This window comes from Anser cygnoides, chromosome 2 (genome assembly GCF_040182565.1).
Source record: "Anser cygnoides isolate HZ-2024a breed goose chromosome 2, Taihu_goose_T2T_genome, whole genome shotgun sequence".
NCBI classification, from domain to species: domain Eukaryota; kingdom Metazoa; phylum Chordata; class Aves; order Anseriformes; family Anatidae; genus Anser; species Anser cygnoides.
The window spans coordinates 118638814-118663517 of record NC_089874.1 but is presented as its reverse complement, the minus strand read 5'-3'; the positions used below and the strand labels follow the sequence as shown (position 1 = coordinate 118663517).

The 24704-nt window shown below is 43.4% G+C and overlaps 1 long non-coding RNA gene across 2 annotated transcripts in view; it reads left to right on the top strand.

Annotated features, from left to right (window-relative positions):
- Nucleotides 1-15839, top strand: part of LOC106038434 (uncharacterized) — a 39566-nt gene extending 23727 nt beyond the window's left edge. For both annotated transcript variants that reach the window (XR_007157708.2, XR_010829668.1), the window contains one exon: nucleotides 12150-15839. This is a non-coding gene — a long non-coding RNA (uncharacterized lncRNA). The remainder of the gene's footprint in view (nucleotides 1-12149) is intronic.
- The last annotated feature ends 8865 nt before the right edge of the window (nucleotides 15840-24704 follow it).

Genomic DNA, 24704 nt, shown 5'->3' with positions numbered 1-24704 from the left:
AGTGGTTTTATTGGTTCTGGTTATGAGGAAATTGACTCTGAATGAACTACTACGACTATGTTGCATGCTGCCATGAAGAGGCAGCCCATCTCAAGGGCTGCCCATCCACAGAAAGTTAGAAACAGCTCTGCAAAAATGGTATTCCCCATTTTCAGCACGCACTGTTTGGCTCCATACTCACCCACTGAGTTTAGAAACAAAAGGACTATTCCTCTGCTAAATCTCACGGCCTGCTATGTTGATTAATAGTAATGAGAGTCTGCTTGGGAAAGACTGTGAGTGAATGTTCATAAATTGTTATCCATTTTCCCCAGTGAAAACTTAAAAAAAAAAATGAAGTCGTTTTCCAATGTGGTTAGCAGTATGAACATAAATGCAGTTAGTATTTCACTTCTTATCCTCCTACAGTCATGGTTAAAGAAACCTTTCATTGGACGAAAGAAAAATAACCCCAATGTCACCATTATTCAAGCATCGGCAGCGTGACAGTAGGCTTTCTCTTTAGGAGGTGGAACAGTAGGCACTAAACAGAGAGCCTGAGATATCCAAGCAATATATGCTTTGAATTGTAATCGAATGCTATGCCCTGCATAATGCTGAGACCGAAGGTTAGAGCTCAAGGTTGCTGGACAGAGTTTCAGAGACCTACAGGACAGGTTGAACAGCCCACAGGATGCCCTCCTGAGCACCAGCTGCCAGCAGCACATGATCAGAGATGCCTGATGCACCTGCCCTGAAGAGGGAACATATTGTTTTTGAAACACTACTTGGAATTTTTCAGTTGTGAAGCATTAGTTTTGTGTGCTCTGCATGTCTGTACGAACGCTAAAATGAAATAGTGCATGTCAGCCCTCACGGTGCGGGAGGGCTCTGTGTGATGGATCCGAGGGACCATTGTGCAGCCTGCGTGTGCTTTCATGAATGTTGATGGTTGTTTACCTGTAGCACAGAGTGGGTGATCTGTGTGAGAGCCTTCATCTGCAGGCCCAGAAAGGTTCTCTGTACATTGCTTGGATTTTTTTCCCTCAGTAAGATTTTACTCTTCTTTCAGAGTGTGTTCTCAGTGTGAATGCTTTGGCTTTCAGACTTAGCAGCTTCATTATATGTTGTGAATTTTAAAATCACCTGATGAGAAAAAAGAGCAGAAGATGCTCAATTAGTAAACAAGATGTGGCTTTACTAGGTAAATAAAATAAGTCTCTGTTGTACTTAAGGTGCACCAAAATAAATACCACCAGAGGTGCATACAGAAATAATTTTGAGACCTTTTTGAACTATACAAAGAGGGAGATGAGGAAAAGAGATAACAATATAGTTTTGTAGTTACGGACGAGTTAATGTAATAAGAGCTTTTTGTGGGAAGGCTTGGAGCCTTGGTGAATAATCTTTCTTTTGGGGTTCACCCATATATTGAGGGTCTTCATCAGACTCATAGCAACTTTGGGAATAGTTCAGTCTCTGTCAGACCAAGCTATATTGTGAGGGGAGTCAACTGCTGTGTGTCTTTTCCTGGTAGGACAGGTGTTAGGGACTGGTAGTGTCTGGGCTGGCACAGCTGGGTGACACTTTGGAAATACGTTTTTCTTCAGATTCTCTGTGAGGTTTCTTAACATGGATACTCTTGCCTGGCTTGAGGTTCATGTTGGGTCCATGATATGGAAACAGGGAAAAAGTGACCCTGCTTTACAGTGAAGAACTTCGCAGCAGCACTTGCTCTTTGGTGTGCCATGCTGGCTATTTAGTGCTTTGGAATCATCAAGGGAGGTTTGTGCTTTGCACTTGCACAGTGTATTGCCTGCTTCTATTTTGGATGTGAACACCACACAGTACTCTAAAAATTCACTCATGAAGGCTTGGCTACTGAAAAAACCACAAACAACTATTTAAGAATCCTGCTAAGTCTAAGAAGGGAAAAAAAAAATTGGCTGCTTTAAAATAAAAGATCAAAACAATTTAAAAATAAATAAAATCAGAAGAAAACTGCTAAAAATAATTTGGACCCTTTGTTATCACTGAACTAAGAATTGCAAAAGAAAGAAAATGAATGATGCTAAAATGGAAGACTATGATTTCTGTTGCTATAAAATCACTCCCAAAACACTACTTGAAACTGACATGATGATGTAAGAAGCCAGCACTAATTTTTGGTATCAATACCCTCCTGATGGAACGTATGTGTCCTAAGATAGAATAACAATCATACATGGGTTACTCTTGATAATTTTAGGTAAGGAACCTGGAAAATAACTTGATATAATGAGCGATGGAGTAGGTGTCATGGGGGACTGAGATCAAGGACAGCCTGCTCTGTTGAAAAAGACTTGAAGCCACTGATAAGTACACAGGGATGGGGGTATGGATTTAAGGCTTGTTTGGTCAGGGAAATGGGAGCAAGTGGGGGATTTTCTTGACTGTGGTCAAGCATTTTGAAGACTCAGAGGGAAGCAGTAACGTGGGGGTAGCAAGGAGCCAAGGAGGAACAAAACTCTCAGCTGTGTTGTTGGTGACCTGAATGCTCGGGCAGCAGGGATGCAGGGCTGGGTGCCCGGGCTGGTGTGGGAGGGAATCGGGTCACAGTTCTGGGAAACAGAGAACGCCTGCATAGCTGAATGTGCTCTCAGAAGACATCATGGTCTCTTTGATCTCCTAAACTCTTGCCATGTCACTGCCAGAGTACCATGTTGGGAAACTCTCCCTGTTTCTGGTCTCACATGTTCTGAGGATTGCTGGTCTCATCTGTGTTATTTTCAGAGCACTTCAAATCCCATGACTTCATATGGCCTCATAAATCATCCTTCCTGTGCAGTGCTCAGCCTCAAAACCATTCTATCTGCAACACCATGTTTTCCCGTAAGTGAAGGGAATTCTAGTAGGAAAGATGCATCCCATCAGAAACATGGTCGAGAGGTAGGGTAGGCAAAATGCTCTGGTGGGCTAGCAAGGGAGTGATTTGAGAGTGTGGGAGTGCACACCGGGACAAGAGATGAGCATAAATGGACAGACACAACTAAATGCTGGCGTGATAGAGAAGGATGAATAGAGAAGCAAGAAAGCAAGGAACACCAAAATATTGCAGCCACGTTGTTTTTTTTCTCTCATTGTGCATGGGCCTCATTAGCTATCGAGATCTCTAAATTCAGTATGTGCAAAACCATTCAAATAACTAGGTAACTATAGGTAACCAGGTTGGTTAACTATACTGTTATCTCTTTGCAGAGGGAATGTGTGCCCAGGTGGCCAAGTGTGCCCAGGTGGCCAAGAAGGCCAACGGCATCCTGGCTTGTATCTGGAATAGTGTAGCCAGCAGGGCCAGGGAGGTGATCGTCCCCCTGTACTCGGCTCTGGTGAGGCCACACCTTGAGTGCTGTGTTCAGTTTTGGGCCCCTCACTACAAGAAGGACATGGAGGTCCTGGAGCGTGTCCAGAGAAGGGCTACGAAGCTGGTGAAGGGCCTGGAGCACAAGTGCTGTGAGGAGCGGCTGAGGGAACTGGGGTTGTTTAGTCTGGAGAAGAGGAGGCTCAGGGGAGACCTGATTGCTCTCTACAACTACCTGAAAGGAAGTTGTGGGGAGCTGGGGGTCGGCCTCTTCTTGCACATAACTAGTGGTAGGACTAGAGGGCCTCAAGTTGCACCTGGGGAGGTTCAGGTTGGAAATGAGGAGACATTTCTTCTTGGAAAGAGCAGTCAGGCACTGGGACGGGTTGCCCAGGGAGGTGGTGGAGTCACCGTCCCTGGGGGTGTTCAGGGAAAGGTTGGATGTGGTGCTTAGGGACATGGTCTAGTTGGTGACGTTGGTGGTAGGGTGATGGTTGGACCAGATGATCTCGGAGGTCTTTTCCAACCTTAATGATTCAATGATTTTATTATTATATGAATTAATTCTTGATCCATGTGCCTATTCATTTTTACATTATTGAAATGAAAGCCAACCCAGTTTTAAGCAACAAACCAAGCAAAGGATTTATACAATGAGAGTCCTGAGATGATTGCTCGAAGTCAGTAACAGTGGCCGAGCAGCAAAGAGCAGTCCCTCTGCTGCCGTAGACTGGCATATCTCCACTGAAGCTCATGTTGTTTTGCTAACCACTGATTTTTGCAAGACAAAAGAACAAAAAGTAACCGAAAAGTCATGATTCACAATTCAATAATAGACTTCCTAGTGTTTGGTTTATTCGTGTTGATAGCCATTTGCTAACGTAGTTGGTATATGTTTGAAGGTTGCCTCATCCAGCAGCATGCATGTATTACCTCTAAAAATATGCATAATATGCAGAATAGTGATAACTGCAGCTTTTGGAGGCAGCAGTAGCTGTTCACTAGATTAAGAGGCTGAATGTTCCAGCCAATGCACAGCAGCAATTGCTCATACTGCTCTATGAAGTTGCAGGAAAATCCCTTTTCCTCTGAACCAGGTGTCACCAGGAATTACCAGACAGGTAAGGGTACACTAGGTTATACCACAGAATCTGAGTTAGTATCACTCATTTGATGTAGGAAATGGGAGCTTACGGTACTGGTGACAAAAGATTGAGGCACCCAGTGCCAATATTAACCATCCCGACTTTTTCTGACAGCTCCTTTTCTTCATTTCCAGAAAAGCATTTCCAAGACACACAATTTGTATCTCACTGCTACATGCTTTCTACACACAGTGCTTAAGGGATAATCCCAAATGCACTGTAGTATATGAAGCAATAAATGGCTGCTGAGATTAATAGACTGAGCAAAGCTGAAGCATTTAATCAATCTCAAAAAAATAAAAAAATACTCATTGCCAGAATATTACAGGCGAGAGAATTTACTCTTAGTATATAACAAACCCTAACAGGGAACAGTAAAATTTCTATTCATCAGTGAGGACTTAAGCTCATGAACCGTCCCCTTTCTTAACATGACACCTCAGTACAGGGTGGAGATGAGGGCACAGACTGCAGTCATAACCAAGTGGGCAACAGGTACAGCCTTAGACCTGTCTGGATAAATATGCTGCAGGTAAGGGTTTCTGTGCTTTGTGTGGAAAGGATAACGATGCCGTATTTCTCTGTGCCATGATATCTTTGTTTAAGACAGAAGAATAATAACAAGTGTATTTCTCGGTGAAAGAAAGAGCAGAATACAAGGAGACCTTGGATCCTATTGATCCAGCCAAACTTAGATACAATTTACAGCAGCGGCCAGATTGCTGCAATTTGAGGCATTGGTTTAATGTTCTTAACCTCGCATCAGCAGGGATTACTGAAACGAGGTTTGATCGGATAGGCTTTGATGGACAATTTGCAGCATCGAGGTGGTAGAACTCTAACAAGAGTAAGGAGCTTCTGTCCAACAGGGAGCTCTCATTTGAACACACGACCTACGTACATCTTACCAGGACAGAAGTTAGTGGACAAGCCTTCTGCCTTCAAAAGTTGTCTGTAGGCTCTCAGTTTCCTGTAAAAATGCATACAGTGACCTGCTTCAGAGGACATCACACTCCTCTTCCTGTCCTGAGCCACCAGAACAAATCCACAAAGAGTTCAGCAGGTGTCTCTCAAAAGAAACTCACATTTCCTGGTGATGATTAAGGAAGCAATGTGAGTCCTGATGGGGCAGGAAGAGGATGGGAATGATTTTCCTTACACCTTCTCTCTTGAATCACACTTTTTCTCCTGTGTGATACATTTATTTGTACTTTACCAATATCCAATCAAATGACAAGTTATGTTTTTCACTGTGAAATCATTTACTTGTTATTCAGCCTTGTCAGAGAGATGCTCGTGCATGCCCAGGATGCTCGGAGAAGTGTTGGTAGTGCATGCCATCTCACACTGGACTCATCTCTGCTTGCACCTCTTCCTTAGCTGCAAAACATTTTCCTTCCCCTTTCCTTCTCCAGGCTATTGGTTTGGGTTGTCCCAGTTCTATGTGTCCCCTACCACAGTCTCTTCCAGCCCTCCTTTCTTTTGATTTTATAATTTTCAGAGTCCACACTAAACACTTCCTGAAAAATCATACGTTTGGAAGCAAATAGATGATCAGCGGCCACTTCTGAAAATCTTGTCTCACATGACCAGTTGAAGCCTCTTAGGGGTTGTGTAAGAATGCAGGTGAAGAAGGTTCCCTGCTTCAAGCTCAGGTGTTTGACAAAGCAGATTGATAGGCTGGATCAGATCCGAATCGGCTTTCTAATACTGATCTTCTATTTTTAACTTCACAGACTATAAAAGCAGAACAAAGAAGATAATGGATGTTCATTTGTAAGGACTTTGAAAACAAACAGACAAATAAACAAAACCAGATTTACCTTGCTATAAATCCAAGGTAATCTGCTTTTCTCTAGTGTCTTTGTAATGAATTCTCATTGGCTTACAGATGGAGTAGTGGCACTTAAGTGGATAATGTAACATGCCATCTTTTATCTTTCTTCACTTATCTGATGGATGCCCACAGTGCCTCTAGGATGTTCTTACTTTTGAACTCTAAACAATAAGGAAGTCTTTCATATAATTTTGTAAAGTCATGATGATTTTTAATGAGTGTAATTTAGAAATATGTTATTCAAACAATACACTAGCTAATCTGAACTGAATGTTAATAGAGAATTTTCCTAGCAGTTTAGATGGGAGGAAGGACTTTCTGGCTTAGCTCCAGGTTTAATTTAGACAAGGTTTATGCTATCCTCCTGAATTTTATTTACATCAGCATAAGTTTGGAGTAAGTTTGGTATCAGGTACTTTATGTTTCTATCCTCCTTTCCAGAATATGCTCCTTTCCAGAGCGGAAGGAACCCTGGATGTCATCATTCAGTCATCATTCAGAAATGTAGCATGGTAGGAATAGTTATGAATGTTTTGTTTATTTTGCATAAGAAACATTTGAAAGACTTTGGGAATTTTCTGGTGCCAATTAAGTTCATCAATCCTCACCACTCCCACTTGTGAGATTTTAAGGACAAGTTAGAGCAATTGGTGTTGCTAACTTGAAGACAATGGCCTAACTTTATACTTTTATTTTCTATTTCTGATAAACAGTTTAAGACTCAGATGTGTATTTTACAGGGTTTCTGACAAATTCTGTCATCAACGTTCATGTATGTTTCCTTGAGAACTTAGTGAATGGAAAATGTCATGCTAATACAAACAAACATATTTTAACTGTGACAATCCATAACTGGATTGTTAAAAAAATCGATAATTTGAAGGAATACTACCAATTAGTTTGAATTCAAAGCTTGACCTGTCTTAGAACTATTTTTCCCCAGCAAGATATCTTAAAATCACATTTTACTTCTTTTTTCTAAAAAAAAAAAAAATCCACTACTTTTTCTCTGAGAAATAGAATAAGCTCTAATAGAGTAACCATTTAAATGCATGATATTTGAAGTGCTGTTGCAAAGAGAAGAGCTACCCAAGTGGAGAAAACAAATTAACAAACTGGAATCCCATCCAATTCTTTGTTCAGTTGATGAGTAAAGATATTTAGATGAGACTGTATGTCCTATTTCCAGAGTACTGTTGACTTTACTGATTACATTGCAGATATTCATGAAAACAACAACAACAACAAACAACAAAGTAAATCGCATTATATGCTTTTGGCATATGATCCATATTGACTTCAGTGGGAAGAGGAATTAAGTACTTGAAAGAGCAGCTAACAGTGTCAGAACGCAGGTCAGTCAGTCCTGGCCCACTTATTTAAGAGGATAGTCTTGCCTTCTCGCAAAGATATTATTCTGGCTGACTTTAAACTGTACTTGAATATCTACACCAAGAGAAGCTGATTTGTCATTGCCATATGCAGAAATTTACAACGTAGTAACATAAATGTGAAGCACACTGCACCCAGAATAATAACATTTTACTCTGACTGTGTATTAGCATTTTATGCCTACTTTGCTAAAGATGTAATACATCAAGTACAGGGCGACGCAGAAACCAGAGGTATTTTCCAGTTAGTTGCCTTTAGTAATTCAACGAACCAAGAGCACGTTCCATTCCGTGCTAATGCAGCCTATTTTCAGTATGAGTTTGCTCTGATGTTGTTACTATAATGGGAACTTTTAAAAACTCAAGACATATTTTTCCCAACTCTTTTTAGGTATGTGTACGATCATCTAATTGTTCCACAGAGAAGTTTTTGCAATCGAAGCTTTCCCATTCTTAGCTTGAGGCCCTTTGCCCTTGACCTGCTATTTTCTGAGACTAAATAATTGCTTTCTTTAATTTATAATGTTGGTTTGATAGTATTTATAAACTGTTTGTTTCTGCCTTGACATTTTGCTATGCTACACAATAGTAATTTTCTTCTTACATCCTACATGTACTACAACTCGCTTTCCAGGTCTAATATAGTTTTTGTTTTCCTGGATTTTATACACACACACACACACACACACACACAATACTTATACTATATTATACTGTATTACATTTTTCATATATCACATATCATATATCACGTGTATTTTATATTATACGCTATATATTATGTATGTATGCGTGTGTGTATATATACATATATCTTTAATAGATGCACAGATTTTTACAGTGTGTGATTTGCAAATATTCGTAATACCAGGTGTGGCTGCTAGCTGAGCCATGCATAATAATCTTAACTCTAGATTTACGTATAATCCTCCTTTGATATATAGCCATGAATACCTTTGAACTTTGTGGTAATGGAGCTGCACTGCAAATTTTATTTTATTTATTTTATTTTTTTTTTTACTCTTCAGGAAAGTCCTAATCCAGCCCCAAAGAATACTTGATATTAGAGCTACTTAGCTGATTAGGAGGGAAGCAGAACCAAAATGTGCTGTACTTAAAATAGTGTAGAGGAGCCAAAAGAGAAGGGAAACAGAGTGCAGGGAAAGTATGTAGAAGGAAAGTGACAGGGCTATAAAGGGATTCCATCAGATGTTACCAGGTGAATGGGGGCATTTCCTGCAGAGTGAACTCAAGGTTTCCCAGCAGTTCAGGCCTTGCCACCACAAGGCTGGGAGGCATGCCCCTGTCAGATGAAAGGGGGATTATTGTATCTGAGATGCCATGTGTTATGGCTAGGGACAAGGAGAGACAGCTTCTGGGCTCTTCCTCTCCCCTTCCTTTATTCCTCCAGCAGGAGCTGCTGTCTCAGACACCCTTACACCTCCCCTGGCAGCACCTGCACTAGGTCCAAAGCTCGTGGTTTGCGGGTCTTTTGCCACCTCTAGTTTACGAGAGATGTGGCAGCTTTGCCTAGAGCTGGCCATGCTTCTTCATGCATGAGAGCTCAGAACAGCAATACAGACGTGTACATGTCTGACCGTTCGAAGACATGCATACTGAGGAGATTTTCCAGGCTGCTCTTTATTTCCCTTCAAGCTCCCATACCTGAGCTTGAAAAATTGGCTTGGGCAGACCGTACCCTATCAGTGCACCTCCAGCCCCATGCCCTTTCTACACATCAGGTCAGATTTCTGTAGGTTTCTTTTTGTAGCTTATGTAACCTTTATCAGAAAAGCAAGAGGAAAATAAAATGTAAGATAATAGGAAGTAAAGTTCTTTTAGTAATTTCTATAAATCAGTGGAGTTTCATATGCAGAAGATACAGAGAGGGAGCAGGAGTACATGGCTGAGTCATTCTGTTATTGCTTTCTGTAAAAAACACAATATGGAAAAAGATCTTCCTGACCTACATATGTGCAATATATACACTTTCTCAAAGTGCTTCATCTTTGGTATTTCCTGCAAATCTGGCACTAAAAACCAGCCCTCACCCAGGCTGGAACACAGTGACTGTCTTTCCACTTACCCATTGGCAACCAGCAGCAGACCTCAGTTGAGGACAAAACAGGCGTTCTGGAATAAACTATTTCTAATGAGCATGAACTGGAAATCACACAAAACGTGTCCTAACATTTGCAAACTGCATTACAAATGATATAATTAAGTTAGCAATGGTAAAATATATTATTGGGCTTTTTAAAAGAGATGCACATTTTACACACACGCTACTGGGAGATTTGTCCCCAGAAAATAACAAGAAAAATGCTTTAAGTATTCTTAGAGAAAAATTGTTATGAACATGTTCTCTACACTGTAACCATCAAGGATATTGCTCTGAGTAATTATTATTATCATTTTTTATTTTTTTGTCATAAAGTGTTATAGTTTCTTGGATGTTTTCAAACCATGGAAAAAAAGAGCAACACAACATCCTTCACCTCTGCTTCGCTGGGAGATTGGCCTGTTCCCCTCAGCCACCGAGCAATGTTTCTGTAACGTCCCTTACATTCTGTACATTTGCACTTCTTCCCATTTAACCCTTTCGGAAGTCTCCTTCAGAACCTGCTGGCTGCAGGGCAGGTGACAGGATGCTTCCCAACCTCATCAGACCTCCAGTGGCTGTTGCCATTTAGTCTTCGGGCCCTCAGGAGGCAGGAATCTAGCTGTTTCAGAGCAGATTCCCCACAATCTCTCTCTTAATCTTATTATTGCTTGCTAAGGTCCACTGATCTTTTACAGGTTAGGTGGAGATTCCTGCAGCACGTAACAGTGCAGCTGAGTGCCCTCTGTGGGACAGAGATATGGGGAACTGAAATACATGCCAAATTTCTCATACTTATTATTTGGTATTGTTTTTCACAAGGCTGCTGCCCACCCCTTGATGGCCTGTGCTGGCCCAACACAATCCTGCCACTGCTATATTTATTGGCACAACCCCACCAACCTGCCTGTTGAACCCACAAGGGCACAGGGGTGCATGTTAAGTCTCTCTCTACCCAGGGGTGATGTCAGTGCCTTACAGCAAGCATTGCAGCCCCGTTGGTGGCGATGTTAAAGGTTTTTCCCTAAACTGGTTAGAGACAGAGCTGCAGTTACAAATAACAGCTCCAGCAGTCAGCTCCAATTAAAGAGTAATTCCGGGAGAAATAAAACTCCAGGCATTACTGAGTTCCCATTCTGGTGAAAGAAAAAAAAAAAGGCTTTCAAATAAATCTGATCTACTTACATTATTTCATTATTATTATTAGTTAGGATACTCAAGCAAAGCAGACCAAGCCTTTCTTAGCTGAAGCAGCAGTTTGGCAGGGACTGGAGTTTTATTTCTCATTGATTAAGCAATAGATGTGAGCTGAACCAGGAACCTCATGTGGGGGCTATTACAGCTGAATGCCTGGAAGATTTGTATGAAGTCTTATGGCCACAGGACAGATAGAGCTATAGATGTTGTCCAGGGTGAAACTGCATGAATGACTGAGAGGAGAAGGCTGCTATATCACATCACAGCAAACAGTCGTTAATTCGCCTTAATGTGAAATGTTTTTACACCTCACGTAAAATAAGACACTTTTGTGGGAGGGTTGATACAAGGATATTCCTGTTCAGTGCACTGATGGGGCTAAGCGCCTTCTTTTGTGTGGAAAGGATGGACAGTTCTTCAGTGGGCCTCAGGGAGAAAACGGATGTTTCTCTGCTGCTGCCACTCTGCCAGAAATACCATGTGGTTCTCTGAGGAAACGTCCACAGGCTGCATGGCACCTGCAGAGGAGCAAATCCAGTCCTGGTGGGCTCGGGCTCTGCCATCCCCAGTGCTTGGGACTAGCACTGCTGTGGAGAAGCTGCAAGAAGAAAAGGCTTGTTCACGGTCTGGTGGGGGCGTTTTGGCTTAAATCTCTGGTGAAGACAAAGGCAGAGTGATAGGTCTGCTCTGGCCGTGCAGCTGCTTGAAGTACAAGTGTACTGTTTTTTATTGCTGTCACTGCTGAGGGAGAGCTGATCTCGCAGACGCATGGTCTGAGCATCCTAAGCCACCTCAGCTCTTCGCCTCGGGGAGCGTGAGCCAGGGTGCTGGGATTGCTCTGGTTTCTGTTAATTGCCTACTTTGCTCCAAAGAGCCCAACGTGGCTATTTCACTTAAACTTACTTTTCTACTGACTTAAAAATAGAATAAAATATAGGTTATAGCGAGAGTTGCCTAAAAACTCATTAGATTTCATTTCCCCTTATTGTAATGTGATATGAAAATGAAACGATGGCAGATGGGGAACCACATGTACAAAAGAACCTCTCTTGAACATTGCTTTTGTCCAATATTCAGGCCTTAAATTTCACATGAATTTTCTTCTCATATTTGGTGCAAGCTATAACTGAAAACAGTTTTTTAAATCTGTTTAATATTTCAGATAATGCATGATCTCGGGCAGTAACTCTGGGGACTTCCTTTTAGTGTGTGCTGCAAGAGCAGCCGGTGATGCACGTGAACTGTTGGGGCAGAAAGCAGGAGTTTTCTCAGTCTCTGATTTGCTGTTTGTCACATGGCAGTCAGCGGATCCCATTTGCCTTACGACGTCCAAGTGAAATTCTCCTTGAGTGGAGTCTGATCTGTGCTTGGGTATAATAACCTGTGCAAACACCGGCTGAATTTGACACTACAAAAAAGAGCCTCCCACGTGCTGTTAAGAGTTGCAGTTGTTGAAAACAAACACTGGAAGCAGTTTTTGAATGTCCAGAGATGCATCATGCAAATTTTAAAAGCCCTTCTTCAGTAAAATGTAGCATAATCACTGACTATAGCAATGCTGTGCAAAAATGCAGAACATTTCTCTGAAGAATCGGATCTTCTGGTCTGAACAGAGACTCTCCGGTGCACTTGTTTTCCAGCATTTCGGGGATTTTGCCTGAGAGCAGCACAAGGTCTATTTAACTTCATTTCCTTCAGGCAGAGATTTAAACAATATTAGGAGCCGACTGCCCTGGCCTGGAGGAAACTCACAGTGTTGTTTTTAACACCGCCTGCCAAAGCCCGAGATGCTCCAACTTTACCCCAACAGGGAGACAGAGGAAGGAGAAGGAGCTGTAATGGCAGATGGCAACCCACGAGGAGGCGAGAGCTACACGCTGCACTTTGGCAACTGGTGACAAGGACAACTTTACAGTAACCTAGTTTGCCTATAAAGGGATGAGGCTTATTTGCCACTTTTTTTCCCCCCCATCTTCAGTCAGATCATTGCTTAAAAAAAATAAAAAAAAATTAATTGACTTACCTCTGGGAAGCTGTACTTCTAGATTCTAACAAAATGCAAGAGAACTGATTTTAAAATACTTAAAATGGACATTGGTGATGTGTTATTTCAGCCTTTGATACAGTGTCACCTATGTAGATGAGCTGGGGGATGAGTTTTCCTTATCCTGCAAAGCATCAACGGGTTGTTTGGTCTTCACTGTTACACGGCCCAAGTACCCCAGCTAAAGACAGAAATCTGCAGAAATTCAGCAGGGATTGTGCTGTGCTTTCTGCATGTCTTTGCCTTCAAACAAAAATGCATTTGTTTGAGGTGGACAACAGACAAGGGGAAAGAAAACTTGATTTCTCAAAGTTTTTTGAAAAATGGTGCTCCTGTCTCTGCTTCTATCCATTAAATTTAGCTTGCTATCTTAATGGATCTTGTCTAAATTAATTGTGCTGTCTCTATGTAGTGTTTCCCCAAGGAACCTCTGTTCTTGGCTGATTGAGATATTAATTAATTATATGAAGAAACCTAGGAAAATAAAAGTAGGATTCTGTCTTAACTCAGGTGAATGGCGGGGGCCAACGCCTCACACACAGAGCTCGCCGGTGGCCACTTTGCTGTGTGACCTCCACTGCTCCCCTGTCAGAGCTGGGTCACCTTGGTGGCGTTCACCTCCAACACAGCCCGCATGGTTGGAGCAGTTGCAAAGAAGATGCTGAGTCCCACCGGGACGTGGTGGGAGGCACCGCGGGCGGCTGCCGGTGGGTGCCAGGCAGGGTGGGCACGGGTGCCTTCTCTGGTCCTCACCACCAGGTGACCCTGCCCCGTTATATTCACATATAAAATCATAAATGTTTTTTTTGAACAAGAAATGAGTACTTAGTGTCATTTAAGAAGACTAAAATTGCAAACTTAGTAGTTGCAACTGCTATTTTGTGTTGCACCGCAGCGAACACTTCACACTCCTGCAATGTGTCTATTTCCAGCATGCCTATTAAAAATAAAAATAAAAATAAAAATAAAAATAAAAAAGCATTTAAGCATCTGAAAAACAGAATTTGCTTTATAATCTAGCTGTGACCAGTAACATTCACATTTCAAAACTCAGACTTGATTTGAAAATAACCATATTCCAGGAGAGCAGGTGTTAAAATTGTTCCTGTGTTTGTTCCAAAACTTTCTGTGTGCTTTACTAGGCCATAATTCAGATGAATACTCTGAGAAGAGTTCAGGTGCTGGCTTTCCCCATGAGGAATTCTTTCAGAGGTGAATGAAAGGGGTTTATGGAGCCCCTGTATTTTGCATGGCAGAGTTGGTGGAGCCCAGAACCCGCCACAGGGAAGCAGCACCGCCTGTAGCACCTGGAGGGCTTGGAAATGGACCTGCCCATTCCTCTGAATTAAATGCAAAACAACTCCTTGACTTGGATGTTTGTGCCTTGCATTTCCTCTGACTGTCCGAGCTCACAACACGGCTCTCTGTTATCGTCACCTTGCTGCTTTGGTGCAATTGTTTTGCTCAAGATGATGAATAATGCCTGGGTAGTGTCAGTTCTCCAAGGGTCATAGGAGATGCTCTGCCAGTGGTATTGTGGCATTCAGGAAACATTTTTATTTCCATACCTAAGAACTTTAGAAAGCTTTAAGAACTTTGAAACTTGATTGCAAAGGAGTTTGCTTTAAGATCTTGCAATTACCAGAAGACAGGTAGATAGCTTTGAAGGCTTCTCAAACAATTAATGATAAAACTGCAGAGCCTCAAGACAAACAGGAAGGATATTCTCCTGTCTGTAGTCTCCTGCATATGGAAACAACAGATCTGACTCAGCATTAGCATACAATATCCATTTTTTATATGCCATCTATTGATCGTGGCAGGGAGATCCTAACTTTGGACCAGATGTGTGCATTCTGCAAGGAGCACTAATTTTTGTGAAGAGTAAAACCCAGTTCGGACTACTCTGAAACTTTGCATGGGAGTGCCCTGATTAGAGTTTGTGTCTCTTTACTCAGAGCTGCAAGTCTGCCTCAGCAGATCTGGAGGCTTGGAAATGAAACCAGCCTTCCCTTTGAGATTCTGTGCTAGTCGCACCCTAGATTTGTCAAAACAATCTAAACATCTCTGATTGGAAGCCAGAGACAAGAAGGAAAAATTTGGCCAAATTCCTATATCCAAATATTTTTACAGCATGAGAAATTGAGCTAATAATGCTTCTGTCTGGTTAACAGCTGTCAAAGGAAGAAAAATAAGCTACTGTGAATGCAGTCAATCACTCGCTCCTTTTAATGTGGTGTGAAATCCATAAAGGCATTTATACTGAATCTTAATGTGTTTTATGGAAAAATAACTGGTAGCTCTGTTGAAGAGATGCCAAATTTTAACAAGCAACGTCTGGTGCTCTCAGAGACTTTCTACGCATGTGTATTCTGCAGGAAAAGATGAGTTTGCATTCTGTTTGCGCCTGTGAATTCGTGTTTAGTAACATTTCCTCTGCTCCCCCCCGCTTGAGGTGGGTCACCGTGACATCAGCTTTCATTCACAAAAACGTGCCCGAGCTCCTTCCGATCCCTCCCTCCCCGTGCCTGCAGCCTGGCACCTGCACAGAGCACGGTGCGCGCTGCGGCCCCGCCAGCACAGCAGCTCTCGGGGACAGCACCGTGCCAAGCCCTGCCGGTTTTGTGACAATGCTCCTCCCATACCATGCGCAGCGTTGTGGCCCTCCATCGTGTACTATATCCTTTAACCAGTGGGTAACGATACTGCTTCCCTGCATGATACGATGCGATGTTGATGTGTGATGAGCTTGGCATTGAGCAGCCTATACACAGCTGGAGACGGCAGCTTCTGAAATCAGGACGGCGATTTTTGTGACCGGCAGCGCTGGGAAGTGAAGCGCTCAGCAGCAGCACACAGCGAGTGCAGAGCTCAGGTTGTGAAGGGTTTGTGTGTCCCCGTGGCCCTGCTGTCCAGTGGGGTTCATCGGATGGATACAGCTGGATAAGTGGTCACGGACTGCGGCATCCTCCTCGTCCTGCCCCAGAGGAGACGTCCTGGATGAGGTGGTGCTAAAGCATGGCCTCAGCCCCCTTTGGCCATCCTTCTCCTCCCCACAGCAAACCCACTGAATCTTTTAAGTTAGCGACTGTGGGGTGACTGCAGGGAAACACGTCCTGCCCAAAACACTCATTCATGAGAAGAGAGCCAGTCCCAAGGTTTTTTGTCATTGCCTAAGGTGAAAGCAGCAAGGGAAACATAACTCATGGCACTCCTTCATACCTCCACCAGTTTGTGTGGCTATCAAAATCAGGCTAGCCACAGGGCTGTTCCTGACAGTAGTTTCCTGCTATATAAATCTACAGTCCTAGGGAGCTGAGCAGGTGACAGCTCATTTCCCCTAAACTCAACACCACTTGAACCTCGCTCCCTGTTCTCATTACATAGGCTCACTGTGTGGTATGAAGCTGACATTTTCAATAAATTTTATCAAGAAACAGGAACAGAAACAAGGCAGCACCCCAACTATAAACTGGCTTATAAGATCCATGGATAAGAATGGTAGAAACTGAGAAAGATACTTAATAGAGACTTGCTATATATTATATATATATTACTTATATTTCATAATGTCTCTCTCACACACAAGTCAAGGCTGTGATCCACACTCTCCCACAGTTCCACTATACAAATGAGACAAACCCACGCAACCAAAACTCTCAGCAGCAGGATTACACTCAATGTTTTACTGTTTTGTCACATTGAGTTCTTCTCTCTGGACTGGGAAAGGTCTGTGCATGGCCACAGAGGTCGTTTCAAAATAGTGAGTGCCTCAGGAGGGCTGGTTCATGTCCAGCCTGATGCCCTCAGTTTTGATGAAAGCTGTGCTCTCGGCTGAGTTCCTTGCAGATGTTAGTTCAGAGCGCGAAAACTAACCCACAGAGGATGTGACCAGGGCTGAACAAGCATGACGGTGAATGCCATTCAAATAGAAGGCCACTTGTAAGGGTAATTTGCATTGGAGAGCTGTCTGCAGCCTGCCAAGCCCATGAACCAACAGGGGTGTTGGGCTTCCAGTCCCTCAGCTCTCAGAACATAAACGTTTCTGAGTTGGTCTTGAATTTATGTAGTGCGTAACGTGCAACTGCTGCTAAATATGTCACACTAAACCATCATTTGTACTTTCTTTTCTCTGTGTATTCATTTTCCTCTTTTAATTTAGATCAGCTACCAGCCTCCAGAATCTCTATCTTACAGCAAGATTGTATATTAGTGATATAAAAAATTTGGAGACTTTCCTAATATAACCCCTGTGTTCCAGTGTGGCACTCTTTTTTTCAGCTAACTATACTATCGCCACATGCTTTTCCATTTCACTTGAGTCAGAAAAGATATATATTTGTTTAATTAAGATCATATCTCATAAAATACTTTTTTTTTTTTTCCTGCTGAATGACAAGTTTCCCCAGCTTCCACTGAATTCAGTAATGATGGGGGATGCTTATGAGACTGAGCCTTAATTCTCAGCTAAGCAAAGCATTTCTTTTTTATTTCAGTCCCACTGAAATCAGTAGGACATAAATATAATTTTAAACAGACATGTAAGTTCTTTGCCAAATGCAGTTGGACTGCTGAACCTAGGTCTCAACAAGTAACTGTTCTCTATTTCTTACCATAAGAACATATTTTGACATGCTGTTATGGTACTAAGTCAGTCATATCATCTTTAACACATTACAACCAAGAGAGAAGTCAGCCTTCTGTACTGAAAATCATGAATAAGAACATTTTTTCTGAACATCAGCTATACCCCTCTGTACATACAAAGTGCAATGCCCCTGTTTGCTGAGATCTTTCACTTGTTTCTCCAGGGAAGCTCGAACCAGGAGCTGGGCAGCCAGTGAAGACACAGGACGCACACACACTTCCAGACAGATGCTTTGCCCATGCCTAGAGAAGGAAATATTACATGTGAGATGCCCATTAGGCAAAACGTTGGGTGCCCAAGGGCATGAGCATGCCTCAAGAGCACATTTCGTTGCACTTACATGCAACAAAAACTCCTGAAGACCCCTATGTCATTGACCAGAAGTTTTATACAACTAAGTGTACCTGCCCCCCAAAATATCCTTTTAATATTTGTTTTTAATTAATATTTTTACTATATGGTTTCTCTTTCCTTTAACTCGATGAATCTTTGCATCTGTTGCAGCATTACAGCTACAGTACTGGGCATTTCCTTGTTGTTCTTGCAGTTACTTCTATCTTCCCACCTTTGAATACTTTCTGGTATTTATCTAAATATTCCTTAGAGCCTTTGTGGTAATAAATCATTATCAGTTACTGGCTTTTCCCACCTCAACTTCAGACACTAAAGCAGTAGGGCTGTAGAAATGGCTGTGAAAGTTATACTCGTGATGCTTATGTGTACGCGGACTTGTTCGGCCAGTGATCATCAGCAAGGGCCTACCAAATCCAGGACAATTAACCTGATTTCAGAGCTCGAAGCTCTTCCCAAGGCCCTGAATCACAGAATGGCTACAGCTGGAAGGGACCCCTGGGGGCCATCGGGACTGAGCCCCTGCTCACGCAGGGCCACCTGGAGCAGGTCACCCAGGAGGACCCACGTACAGCCACCCGGATGGGCAAACTTTCCCAAACGCTCCAGCCTGCAAAAAGAAAAGCACAAAGAGGAAGGAACACAGCAGCAAAACCGTTAAAGGTGAAAGCACGCTCAGGCATAAATGTCATTATCCTACTGACACGGACTCATCTCCTCTATCAGACCCAGACAACATCCCAGATGTTAAGCCCTGGTTCCCACCATCTCCCTGATTCCACATGAGTGGGCAGGGGAAGGTTTCCTCCTGCCAGAGCTCTTCCCTTCTTGCCAGCAGAGGGAGCAAGGAGCTGCACGGCCCCCGGAGCCTTGCTTAAACCTCCCCACGGGCTCCTAAAGCCCCACGTTTTCTTAGGCAGATGAGCGTGGCGAGTTTAAGGCTTTCTCTCGCACACACACACGTGGCTTTTAAGCAGATCTTAATTTTCCGTGTGATTTTGCACCTGTGAGTCATTAGACCTGCCATCCTTACTTATAATCCCTTGTTTCACCAAATAAATAAATACATTATAAATCCCAGGGTGCTTTCTCTTAAAAAACAATAAAAAATAAATCATGGCGTGAAAGAAGGCAGAGGTAGCCTGCCCGGAGCACGCAGTGAATGTCAGAAGTGTTACGCATCCTTAGCTTCAGCACACAGAAGGCAATGCACCCAGTTCAGGAACAAACCAGAAAGAGAATCAGGAATGCATTTGAAAGAGCACGACCAAACAGAATCTGCAAGGTGAAGTGAATAAGAGCAGGGCTCAGACAGCAATGCAGCAAGCTAAAACACAGACACCTGTGCTGCTGTCTGCAGTAGCAAATGCTGCCTTGTATGACTCCAACTAAACACACCCTTACACAATGCAAAACGCTTTATTCTCTTTTCAGATGTGAAAGATGTACAGCTTTTCTTGTTCTAGGGTCTAACAGAACCAACACTGCACAGAAGACACTGTCTGAAAGGGAAGCTATTACGGCTGGCAGTGCTCCCACACATGCAGGCAGAGCAGTGGTCACTGGCCAAGTAATTCCTAATCACACCCTGGAAAGTAATAGCGTGAAAGGCACTAAAGACTTAGACAACTTCATGAGTCCACTACGACTGTGTTTCATTTTAGTCTGCCCCAGAAAGTAAGCTGTCTCTGTATTGTCTATGTGCCATCTAAAAGCACCCAGGCCGTGATTACAGGGTTACCATTTCTTTTAGATTCATAATCAGTCCAATGTGCTGGGAGATGCCAGCATTATCATGCATCTTTTCTGTCTTGTGACCGGGACAATTTCATCTGCAAATATTTCATCTCCTAGGCAGACTGTGCCCAGGAGTCTGAAGGGGAGGCAGCTCCATTCCCAGACCTTTTGTGCTCTTGTCAAGTTCACGCCCACGCCCAGGAACCGCAGCAGCAGCTCCAGCACTGCTCTGTGGCTATCCCTGCTCAGGAGAGTTGCATACTCTAAAACTGCTGTTTTTCACAGCAAGCCATGAAGTGGGACCACCTGAAGCACCAGGCCACCTCAGGTAAGCTAGGCAGCACTGCAAGGGCAGGAAAACAGAAAGGCCTCCACCTGTCCCCCTCAATTTCCTAGCAATATAGTGACAGTTCCTCCAAAGCTGTTGGGCTACATCTCTGTATTGCACAGAATTACAGAATAACAGAATGGTTTGGTTTGGAAGGAAACTCAAAGATCATACAGTCCAACCCCCCTGCCATGGGCAGGGACACCTCCCACCAGACCAGGCTGCCCAAAGCCCCATCCAGCCTGGCCTTGAACACCTCCAGGGATGGGGCATCCACAGCTTCTCTGGGCAGCCTGTGCCAGTGCCTCACCACCCTCTGGGTGAAGAATTTCTTCCTAATATCTAGTTCAAACCTATCCTCTTTTAGTTTAAATCCATCCCCCCTTGTCCTATCCCTATACCCCCTGACAAAGAGTCCCTCCCCAGCTTTCCTGTAGGCCCCCTGTAGGCACTGGAAGGCCCCTGTAAGGTCTCTCCAGGGCCTTCTCTTCTCCATGCTGAACAACTCCAACTCCCTCAGACTGTCTTCATAGGAGAGGTGCTCCAGCCCTCTGATCATCTTTGTGTCCCTCCTCTGGACCTGCTCCAACAGCTCCATGCCTTTCTTGTGCTGGGGTCCCGGAGTGTGTCACGAGAGCAAAGTAGAGGAGAGAAAGGGGAGAATCACCTCCCTTGCCCTGCTGGCCTCGCTTCTTTTCATGCAGCCCAGGATGTGGTTGACTTTCTGAGCTTCAAGTGTACAGTGCTGGTTCATGTCAAGTTTTTCATGCACCAACACCCCCAGGCCCTTCTCCTCAGGGCTCTCCTCAATCCTTTTTTCTCCCAGTCTGTATTTGTGCTTGGGATTGCCCCAGCACAGGTGCAGGACCTTGCACTTCGCCTTGCTGAACCTCATGAGATTTGCACAGGCCCACCTCTCCAGCCTGTCCGGGTCCCTCTGGATGGCATCCCTTCCCTCCAGCGTGTTATCCTACCACACAGCTTGGTGTCATCTACATTTGGACTTCCATCTTCAGAAATCCTGTCTGTGCAAGATCTGCCTTTGTGACTGCAAGGATGTCTACACAGTTTTTTGTAGGATGATATGCTCTGAGCTGAATGTAAGTAATATTGTAGGAGCTGTACCTGTAGAAATAAAATGACCCTGGGGACATGGCCCGAGTCAATCACAGCACTTAGAAACCAGAGACAAGCAGAAGGCAAAGAAACTGCTGCCGAAATTGGTAACACACTTGCTGTTTGAGGGAAAGCTTTGCATTTTCTTCTTCATGGAGCCAAAACTGGAACAGGGCCTAAGCAGTGGTACTCATCCTGCCACTTCTGCCCTCTTCTGCATCCTCTACCCATCTGTCCAGCTTCTGAGTTTTTCAGCAAGCCATGCCCAGGGCTGAGAGAAGAAAGCCCCTCGTAAGCACCAGCAATGATTTCCCAGCATAGACAAAGTTCCCAAGCCAGTGCCACCTCCTTGGTGTGTGTCCATTCTCCTCTGCAGAAGACAGGATGGCAAGGGCAGTGCCTGCAAAAATCTCTCCTAAATCCAGCATTTGGCCTAATTCTTGGTTTTAATACTCCTGCTAGGAAGGAAAATCAAAGCTGGGTATTAAAGAACTGCCAGCAAGCAAATGGGTTAAATGGTGCTGTAGGTGCTGTCCATGAACGCAGATGGACGATGGCACAGCCTGTTTATAAACTGCAGTGGCTCTGCTGCCTGGAGATGACTTCATGCCTGAAGAACTCTGGTAACCTTTTTCAATCGATGCCTCTCTTTTTCTGTCACGTAAATGTCATGTAAGGACATACACTACATTATACGAATGTCAAAGATAACTGCCCAGCAATTGTGCTTTCCTGTTACTACCCTTTTCCCTCAAAAGCGAGCCCTTTTTGCTGCATGTGAACAAAAATGGGACTTGACAACAAAATCAAGTCTTTCTTTATTGGGAAAATCGTCAGAAGACTTGATAAGCAGACACACGTGCACAGTTCTTTGCTGTGGTGATCACAGAGGAGTATAATGAAGATTAATCATCACTTTATCAAACTGTATCAGTGTTTTTAAGCACATTGATTAAACAACAGCTTAAATCCTGCAGAAGTGGCCAAGCCAAAGATGCACCATGGTGACACACTAGTATTTTCTCTTCACTGGGAGCCTGAGGACAAATTCTTGCCTGCGCTCTGCAGAGGAGCCAGGAGCAGATGCACAGCAGTTAGCCTCATTCCCACGTCTATGCTAAGGGCTTCTCTGCACGGGGAGTTATCCCTAATTAACTACCTCCAATTAATTTCCTGAGTAGATGTTCTTATTTAGGACCAAGTGCTCCTAATCAGGATTCTACATAGCTCATTTTGCACACAGATATAAAATAGGCATTCCTATGTAATATGCATGCAGTCTTGTATCACTCGTGCACAGGTCTGTGCGAGTCGGTGGCTGCAGACGGGGCCGGGTGCCCGGGGAAATTAGGGCAGGCTGCTCAGTCCAAAGAAATTTCTGAGGCTGGGCAGCATCTGCAGCTGCCTCTTATCCTCATTCCCACATCGTTTGTGAAATCAGCTGGATGTGGAGGAAGGGAAGCAGCTGGGTCCCAGGGAGCTCTGTTCCGATGTCATTTCCCATGTGCCACCCCTTCTGCCTGGCCCTGCAGCACCATGTAATGGATGCTCCTGGCCCCACATCCCTGAGCCCCTCTTCTGCCTTTATTTCAGGCCGTGGGTGTCCCCCCAGGGTGAGGAAGGCTCCTGCTGCACTCCCACACCCCAGCAGGGCATTGCTGCAGCCAGGGCACCACAGTAGCTGACCTGCCCCAGTCAGCATCTTACAAAAAGGAAGACATATTTGGAGCTATGAGCTTAAAAATATCTTGGTTGAAGAAGATGGGTTGATTCCCAAGTGCAACAGGCCATAAAATCTTAAAACCACCATTGCCATCGATTCTTACAAACAGTCTTACCACTGGGAAACCCACATTTCTCATAGTCTCCCTGTAAATGGCTTGGCTGGTGGGTAACACCCTTAAGACATAAGCTTTCAGTTCCTCAGCATTTTTTTACCATCACTATGTGTAGGTTGCAGATGTCTTAAGGCTGTTGCTGGAATAAAGCCCTGAGGAGCTGGGTGAGGCATGGGCAGCAATTGAATGAGAATATCCGTTCCACCCAAAGAGATATGGGCAAAAGAGTAAGTTCTCTTTGTGTAGCACCAGTAAGAGTTAATAATATTCACGTATAGGTTGACTATAGATTCTAAACTAAAAAAGATTTTAGGCAGATTTAAATTAGATATTTTGAAGAAATCCTTTACTCAGAGAATGGTGAGGCAGGCTGCCCAGAGAAGCTGTGGATGCCCCATCCCTGGAGGTGTTCAAGGCCAGGCTGGATGGGGCTTTGGGCAACCTGGTCTGGTGGGAGGTGTCATGGCAGGGGGTTGGAACTGGATGATCTTTGAGGTTCCTTCCAACCCAAATCATGCTATGGTTCTGTGATTCTATGATAGATGGCTGCCCTGTTCTCTTCTCACCAAAGAGAATGCGATAGGTTCCTGAAATAAATATCTTTCTATCAGTTGCGGGATATCTTGGTCCACTCTCACCTGTTTTGCTCTGAAATAATTTCTGCAGCTAAACACTTACCCTACAAGTATTTGGAAAATTGCTGGACAGAACTGACTTAAGAAAGGACAGCTTTGTCCCCCTTCCCCCTTCCCCCTCCTTTATTTTTTTTAGCCTCTAATAGATCATTTAACTAATTTGTATTTCTGTCTCTCTCTCTCTGATCATACACTACAATTGGACATTTAAAAATAAAAAGCATAAGGTGCTGTGAGGAATTTCTATGCCTTCTGACATGGCCATTTTCAGATAATATTTGGAGACAACAGGAAGAATAATCATTAACTACCTGCGAGTGATGCCAGACCTCTTGTTCTTTAGGGTTAATGTATGATTTAATCACCGCAAATGGAGCTCTTCAGTATGCCCTTTTGTTGGGATTAAGTTTTGGTTATGTTTTGACATCCACAAAGGCTACAAATAAATAGTGATCTATATGCATAATACAGTAACTGTGACAACTTGAAATCAAGGAGATTGATAATTATATGTCGTGAGAACAGCTTACGTGAACCACCTGATATCATTGCATGATTCACTGATTAACAGCACTAGTTAACAAAACCACAGACTTAAATCTTACCTAGTCCTTATTTTACGATACCGAGAGAAAAATGAAATTTATAATGTTCTATATTGCAAATATAACACAGCTGGCTGGCATTTCTGGCATGATATCTGTGTGGACACATCACAGAGCAGCCAAAATTATCACAAAGCCCAGGGCTGCACACATTGCATACTAAAAGAACGACTAAAGCCTTTATGCTCTGACTCCACGGCCACTGAAAATTACCATATTTTATCCTACAGATTTCTTTCTTTAGTCCACCCTTACTTAAAATATACTCTGCCGAATGGGCACTGTTGTCTCTCATTTGTGACACTCTAGAAACAACAGGAAATCTAAACCTTGCATAAATTCACTGTTTTACTGCTATTTTTATTTATATCAAAACGCAGCTTGTGCCTGTGGAACTGGTGGTCCTGCAGACCCA